Source organism: Benincasa hispida, chromosome 8, assembly GCF_009727055.1.
Source record: "Benincasa hispida cultivar B227 chromosome 8, ASM972705v1, whole genome shotgun sequence".
NCBI classification, from domain to species: Eukaryota; Viridiplantae; Streptophyta; class Magnoliopsida; order Cucurbitales; family Cucurbitaceae; genus Benincasa; species Benincasa hispida.
The window spans coordinates 5230517-5239805 of record NC_052356.1 but is presented as its reverse complement, the minus strand read 5'-3'; positions in this window follow the sequence as shown (position 1 = coordinate 5239805).

Genomic DNA, 9289 nt, shown 5'->3' with positions numbered 1-9289 from the left:
TAATTAGAGTTCCGAGTTCAAAGTTCTTATTATACTAAGGGATATATTGTGGGAGACAAGCAAAAAACCCTGAGAAGGGATTCTTCTTGAAACCCCTATCATCTTCCATAGAAACTTCTTGGTGAGAGCTTAAGACTCTAGGAAAAAAAGAAGATAATTCTGTTTGATTACTAAGGAAGTAGCTGTAAAACAAGCCGGAGGAAGCAAGACATTGTGAACCACGACTTGACTCTCAGACTCTTTTTCTTTTTTTGTATTTGTATTGTATTTCTTGTATTGACAATTTCAGAATTGCAATATGAATACATGTTTATTATACATCTTGTCTATCATATCCACCAATATCATGCATAGCTAAATCGCTTCATGCATTGGGAAGATTATAGCTAGCACGACTAAATTGAAGGAGTAATAAAACATGCAACGGAAGACATCAGAATCAATAAGCACTTAAACTACATTTAACATGCTGTTCATATGACATTCATAAGAGGGTTTGAAACACATATTACCTTTGAAGATCTCTTCCACGAATTCAACAGAATCACCAAAATTGAGCTTGAATCTTCAAGAAGACCATCACTAAGATCTTCTCCACTATGTTCAAGAAGGAATGTGTGGTGGAAACACTCAAATCAAGTTGAATTGAGGATGAACTTGTGAGGGTTGAATAAGGTTTTTGGTTTTTCCACTTCAGTAAGTAAAACACAGATCTCTTGATCATCTTTCTACATGAAGCTTCTATATATAGATAGAAATTATGCAAAACCAATAGACTGCATGGAAGGCACCACCTACTTGGTGATTATCACATAATTCAATTGGATTTTGGTGATAATCCATTAAAAAGTAGTTAGTGGATTTTCCCCAAAATTTGGAGAAATCCACTAACTTAAAGATGATTTCAAAAATCATTTTATTTTATTTTTTAAATTAGTTTTATAAAATTAATTTAAATCAAACTAATTTTAATTAATTTTTATTTAAAATTTTTAATTAAAATAATTTTAATTTAATATCTTAATATTAAATCAATAAAATACCAATTTCACCAATATAAATCAATTTCTTGATTTTCCAATTTCTTTTAATTTCAATTAAATTAAACGTTTTAATTGTATTATATACAATCAATTGAAAACCCTAAAATTGAATTTGAACTTTTCAAATTCATAACCCTAATTTCATACATCAATACTCAATTTTTTATTCTAATTTAAGAGCTAGTAGAGGGACCTAATGGACCTACAAATTATGAGCTCCAACGATTTGTAATTAATTTGTTAAACTCTTTAATCAAATTACTTACTATTCGTTAACTATCAAGTCACACCACTATAGCTCGATAGTTGTACTCTCCTTACTGTAGATATATTTCTGTCCACGTAACCATAATCAGTAAGTCAATCCTTCACAGGTTCTTTGTAATTACAGCTGGGTCAAAATTACCATTTTATCCCTGTAAATACATCTTGTTTCTTAAGTTCCCACTTACCCTCTAATGAACAATTTGATTCATAATGCTACTTATGAATCATGTCCCTCTCTATTATGAGAAGGCAGGGCCCCAATTATTCAAGATCTGGAATCAGCACTTAAGAGAACAACCTATCTGCCAACCCTAAAACGGGTAGGAATGAATTTCATCTTGCAGGGTTATGTCCCCAACTATCTATCCGGTCTTATCCCCAAAATGGAAGGCTTATTGAGCAGTGTTGTTGGACTACTCTCACCCATGCAGATCAAAGGATATTCCCGAATAAACAGGAGTTCATAGCTAGCTCGGGATTAATATCGAGTTATCCTAGATTACTTTAGTATGAAATAGTCAGTTTTAATAGTAAACGGTCGTTATAAAGAAAAGTGACTACTTCGTGGTCCAGTCTATATGAAAACTCATTACATAGGATGCCCCCACCTACATGTCTCTACAAGAATAATATATGATCACATCATTTGTATTACCTATACAAAATGTCGCATTCATTAGTGTTAAGGATGAGATACACAATTTCATCCATATACTTATAGACCATTTAGGCTATATACTATTAACTTGATCCTGTTTATGTCACCATATAAAGTTAAGGTATTCATATTATGGCTATGGATATGTTTATTGGATTTTCATAATAGAATGTAAAATCAACAACTTTATTAAATAAGATACTCAATAATATTATTGATAAATAGAATGTTTGACACAAAATATACGAACTGCGAGTTTCCGGACATTCCCAACATCAATAACTAGATGAATCATGTGATCAACTTAATTTATGCATGCTTATATTTGTTGCTTGAATCAATTGAAAATTTTTTCCAAGTAAAGCTAATCTAAGTTTGAGAGAATTTAGATTAAGACCTCATAAAGCAAGAGAAAATGTTTCTTAGAAATAAGTACATTCTCTGCATAATACACCTATCGCATGCATCTTAGAGATAAGATAACGTGGCAACAGACACTGAGAAATGTTGGTCGTAACGATGAATGTATAGCTTGATCACATATTTCATTCAGTTGTTTACAAAATGTTAGTGAAAGTTCTTCTCAACCCTTCTATCGCATAACTTTTATCCAACTCACACTGCTTCACCTAAGACATAATCCCCATCGCATATTTAGGTTTAAGTTTACTTATTCAATCATTCCTTAGAACATTTCTAACACACGCGAAGATCACATTTTTAGTTTCATTGCAAACTTATGAGCAATCCCTATGTTTGACCATGGACTTACCAGGAACTTTGGTTAGATTTGCACTTGGGTTTGACTAAAGAAAACTAAGCGTTTAAATCTCATAACCATTATTATTTCATCGCATGAACAGAATGCATCACCTACCTCGAAAAATGATAGAAACTAATCAGAGTGGGAGTTTCAAGGCAGACAAGTGAATAACTCTATAAATAGAGCCCCAACATTTCAAAGTAGGGGGCGAACAAGACCGGAAAAAGCCTAAATTTACAGGGAACCTTCTATTCCAAAATTCCAAATCCTTTTATAAAAGGCCACTGGAGAATCAACTTGAGAAGGAAGTTCACCACTCCACTCCACTCGTCATATTAAGCTGGCAAAATTTCACCATCAATCTTTTGTGTTAGGCGATTGACACTGATCGTGCAATCATTCCATTTATCTGTATTATCGTGTCATAGAAAATAATTAGCCAAGACATTAGCTAATTTGTATCTTAACTATTTACTATCTTAATATTATCGCCATGTTCATCCATCTTTCATTTCTTCACTCATGAGTCACTAAACCCTTAGTGTAAGGGGGAAGTTTAATCTCATGATTTAACCCACATATTAAGACACTATCGTGTTTGCTTAACATATGCTGGAAGGTATACTCACCTGCGAAAGCAAGGATGATATGATGATCAACATCTCGAACGAGAAAGATGATAGAACTTGTTAAGCAAAGCAAGAAGTACTTCTCGAGATAGAAATAACCTTGCGTTCCACAACACTTCCTTTTTCACATCATAGAAATATGACCAGTGAGGTAACCACCGAGAGGTGTGCTCCAATTGGAAGTAGGAACCATGATAGTATCTTCAGTGTGGTTTATTGATTTATAAATAGCCTTCCCCTAGCTTATCCATCTTCATAGAATATTTTAATTAGTTTGACGCATCATTTATCCATTTACCTCCTGCATTTATCAAGCTTTCCGAGACTTTAACGTTTTATTAACGCATTTTAATTATTACATCACCAAATCAACGCATCTTTTGACATCATCACATGATTCACTATCTTTCAACACTATCACATCAAATCCCCATGTTCGATCTTAGGTCATCATAAGACACTCGTTGTTAGGTTATGCTTGGCTTACTAACAAGAAAATTTGTGATAAGTGCATGACCCTTGAGATTTATTGAACACAACCGTTATCACATAGTCTTGTTAACTTCAAGATTAACGCATCTATTTATAGAACAACAATAACCCCTACGTCAAGCCATTTGATGATTTCTTTCTTCACTACTTCCTTCATAATAGGATTGAGCCTGCGTTGAGGCTCAATTGATCCTCTTTTTCCTTCATCCAATCTGATTTTGCGCATACAGTAAGATGGTCTGATCCCTCTGATGTCAGCCAATGTCCACCCTATTGCGTGTGTATGCTTCTTGAGTATCTGTAATAAAAATTGTTACTTAGTAGGAGAAAGTTTAGCTGAAATTATATCAGGTGGAGTATTGTTGTTTCCAAAAAAACTTATTTAAAATGATCCGGAGGAGGTTTAAGATCAAGCATTGGTGGTTCTTCTAGAGATGAGAGCGTTGGTTTTCACTACCTCTCATCCAGACATACCAGCTCAAATTTCCTTGTGCTCTCACTCAACGCATAGACCTTATAGCCTTGGTCCACTTCTTGGTTCTCGTCCTCAAGTAAATGAGTTGATTCAATGTGACAAAATTCTGTGTCATCTAGGAACTTCAATGCGTTTAGCACATTGAATTTTACTTCCTAGTTATCCACACGCATAGTCAGTTCCTCTTTATGTACATCAATCAAGACTTTGCCAATAGCTAAAAATGGGCATCGAAGAATGTTAGAACATCTTTGTCAGCTTCATTGTGACAGTATCGAAAATGTTCTATTTTCCTCTTCTTAATTTTAAGTCGTTACTATGTTTAATGTGTTTATTTAATGATTTTATAGGTATCAAACATTTTAGAGGTAGAATTAGTCGTTACGAGATGTTTGAGGTTAATTTGGAGATATTAGGAGCTAGTTTGACCAAAAGGCTTCAAAAGGATGTGAAATGACGAAAATGCCATTGGATGGAATGTTGCAATGCCTAGCCTGTTGGGTTTTATATCCTAAAACCTCGCAGTTTGTAAAATGATAAACATTTTCTATTATAAATATATTTGTTATTGATCTCATAAATTGTATGAAAGTCTAAATCCAATAAAGTAAGACCCATGACTATTGTATGAGTACTTGAACTTTATGTGGAGACATAAAAGTGGATCAGGTTCGAGTAAATAGTTAAAATGATCTATGATACATGAATGAGGTTGGGTACCTTATTCTGGTAACACAATTGGATGCGGCCTACTTTGTATTTGTTACAAAGAGTTGTAAAGTACTGCATACGATGTGATCCTAATTCGTACATGTTATAACATGAGAAGTGGGGGCGTTCTATGCAATGAGTTTGCATAAGATCAGGACCAAGAAATAAGTCACTCTTACTTTATAACGTTGTTTACTATTTAAGACTGACTATTTCACCTAAATGACCTAGGTAACTCGATCTTAATCCTAAGCTAACTATGAATTCCTGTTTATTCGGAATTGCCCTTAAATTTGCATGGTTGAGGGATGGCTCAATAGCGTCAATTCAATAAGACTCCAATTTTAGGAATAAGACAAGATAGATAGCTGGGGACATAGGGTGCACGAAGAAGTTTGCACCTACCCGATTTAGGGATAGGAGAAAGGTTATTTTTTCAAGTGCTGAATCTAGGTCTTGAACAAGGGGCCCCACCTTCTCACTGGGCTGAGAGAGTTTGGTTTGGTGATTGGATCAAAAACTAGTTCTTCATTAGAGGATCAGTAGGGACTTGAGGAATAAGACGTAATCTTAGGGGAAAAATAGATATTTGACCCAGCCGTTATTACGGACAACCTGTGAAGGGTCGACTTGTTGATTATGGTAAAATCATGTGGACATAATATATCTACAGTGAGGGGAGTATAACTATGGGTTTTAGTGGAATGACCCATTAGTTAACGAATGTGGATTAATTTGGTCTAATGAGTTTAGCCAACTAATCTCGCATCGTTGGAGCCCATGATCTGTAGGTCTGCATGGTCCCCCTACTAGCTCGTAACGGGCTAGCTCTAGAATAACGTGATAAGTTAATTTGAAACGTTCAAATTAGAATTAAAGGAATTAGTGATTATATGAGATATAATTATATTTTTAATTTTAGAATTAAACGGAATAGGAGAATTTATATTTAAATATGAATTGAATATATAAAGATGGATATGTGTTAAAATTAATTTAATATTTGATATTAACTTAATTAAGTTTTATTTAATACTTAATTTATGAAATTAATTAATTTTTCATTTTTAAAATAAAATAGATTTTTTTAATCAAAATTTGATTTTTAGATAAAATTGAAAAAGGAAAAGAAAACAAAAACACAAAATGGAAAAAATGGGTTTTTCCATTATCCATCTTTGAACTAGCTCACACATATAACAATATATTTGCCTTGTCTTCTCCAAGCATGAGCTGAAACTCATGCATCTCTTCTCTTTGCATGTTTATTTGCAATATAATGAAGAGATTGGAGTGAAAATCGGGCATGCAATCTACAAAATTTTGAGAGAAAATTAAGTTTGAAGAAAGGTTCTTCAACGAAGGTTGCTGTAGTAAGCTTTTTTCCTTCATCCCTTGATTCAAGCTTGTTTTGAATCCCACAACTCAATCTAGAGCACCAAGAGAATAGTGGTCTACAACAAGATATGGAGAAGATTGCAGCTGGAGAAGGGGCTTTGAAGAAGTTCTAGAAGAGGTATTTCTTGAAACCCATTTTTCTACAGAAGCATGCTTTATATTAGGCCAAAATTAGTGAATTTGAGTGCTTAGATGATTCTTGTGCTTCCGTTGCTGTTGATACAATCCTACAATTGGTATCAGAGCATCAAATAGGCATTCAATTCGGTTTGATTTTCGTTTTGTGGGTGTTTTATATGAGAAATATGAAACTGGTGAATTGATATGGTTTTCTGAGTTTTGGCTGTTTAATTCTCTTTAATTTCTCATTTAAATTTGTAATTGGCTCTTGCTTGATGAGCTTTAATTTTTTCCCAAGAGTCTGTAATTTATTTAGAGTCATTAGAGTTGAAATTAAGCTATAAATCGAAGAAACAAACGAAAAGGCCGAGTTGCAGTTCCAGAAAATCAGCCTTTGTTCTTATCGTCATTGTGGTTCCAGTTGCTAAAAGATCGTCTAGCTTCAGACACTACATGATGTGAAGAAAAGCTAGACAATTGTATAGCAATGGGCGCTGGTCGTTGTGATGTTGAATGCGAGACGATCGTGCACCTGCGGGAGTTAAACGATGCGTTCAATTTGGTATACGATAGCATTAAGCAATCGTTTAGCTTTGGCGTAGGAACTAAACGATACGTTGAATTTACTATACGATGGTACTATGTGATCGTTTAGCAACGATACGCTCTAAGCGATGCGATGAAGTGTTACGTGATAGCGTTGGATGATCGTTTAGATGCGGAGCTAAGCGATCGTGTAGACGAAGTGCTAAGGGATGCGTTGAAGTTTCTATGCGATGGAACTAAACAAATCGCTTACCTACGATGCTGAACAACGCGATGATGTTCTATACGATGGAGCGTAGTGATCCTGTCTCTTATACACATCTAGATGTGTATAAGAGACAGACGATACGCTCTAAGCGATGCGATGAAGTGTTACGCGATAGCGTTGAGTGATCGTTTAGATGCGGAGCTAAGCGATCGTGTAGACGAAGTGCTAAGGGATGCGTTGAAGTTTCTACGCAATGGAACTAAACAAATCGCTTACCTACGATGCTGAACAACGCGATGATGTTCTATACGATGGAACTAAGCGATCGTTTAGCTACACAACGGATACTGAACGATGACATGTAGCGCTAGACGATGGTATTAAGCGATCGTTTGGTTCTATATGATAGAACTAAGCGATAGTTATGAAGAGCTATACGATAGCCCTTACGATCGCTTACTACAATCATTTATCTTTGATCAGGAGCTAAACGATGCGTTGAATTGCTATGCGATAGCACTACACAATCGTCTACCTATATGTGGCAGCTATGCGATGCGTTGAATGCTATACGATGGCATTAAACGAACGTTTACCTTTTCACATGCTAAACGATTAAACATTTACTAAATGATTTGGCAAAATGCTAGACGATGATCGTCATTGCTAAACGATGAGACTTAGCGAGATGTTGAACATGTGCAAGGGCTGTCGGTTCGATCGGTTCTCTTGTGGTCTGGTCCAGTTCAGCTTCGAATGGTTCTTGGCTAGTCTGGTTCAAACTTGTCTGGTTCAGTTCAAGCTACTTGAGTTCGTTTTGGAGTGGTTCGAGCGGTTCGGGAGCGGTTTAGAAGCTGTTTTGTAATAGTTAGCCTTCTGTTTGCTGTTTTTTTTTTTTTTGCCAAAACTAAAACCATATCAGTCAGTGTTTAATTATTTATGCATTTGATGTATGTTATAATTAAATAAATCTTGTATGTACATATAGTATGCTATTTAGATTTAAAATCCCACCATAGGAAGAATGTAACATGCATTGAAATTATGTTATAATTGTTATAATATATAGTATGCATGTTAGAATTTCTTGTATTTAATATAAATGTTATATTAAATTTGAATGCCTCATGTATGTTATGGATGAATAGCATATCTAAAGTTTTATAAGTTGTTATAAAATTAGGTTAGACATTTAAAATCCATAAACAACAGTTGCATGCTCACGTAGGTTGACCACCTGTTTTAATTATTAAAACTTATAAAATCAAGGTTACAAACTCAATCGGTATATAATCCTATCTAAGACTGGGGGTATTTAAGTTGATGGGTTACGAAACACGTCCTACCTGGAGATTATAGTCGAATTATTGAGGGTTGATAACCGGTTTTATGAGCATACGTGAGTGATGTAAGGTAATAAAATGGTTTATCACCTAGACATCGTAGGTTAAAATCCAATTATAAGAGTTAAACTTGGATAAACCACATATACTTAGGGTTGTTTTATCAGGCGAAAAGAACCTAAGTATAAATCTACCCAAAATAGAACACTTCAGTGGAAGTTTAATAACTTCTATATGATAGAGTTATTAGAAAACTTCAGTGGGAGATTAATAACATATACGATACGTTATTTTTAGCTCTCACGTCTCTAAGAGTTCACAGTCCAGATTTAAGCGGTACTTCGTGTCACCCTAGAAGTGACCTCCATTCGGAGAGTATTTTTTAGCTTAAATCTAGATTTCGGTGAATAAGAGGAAGTTGTTCAAATATAAGTCTATTATACGATAAATAGATTTCAACTACTACGTCTCCATATAGTTTACATCGTGAGATTCATATGACACTTCGTGTCACCCTGGAGTGACCTCCCTACGGAAAGTATTTTGTATGAGTCAATATCAAGGTAAACGGAGGAAGTAGTTCATAGTAAATGGGTGAAGGATATGTGTCAATATATCCTGCGGTCTCCTCCATTA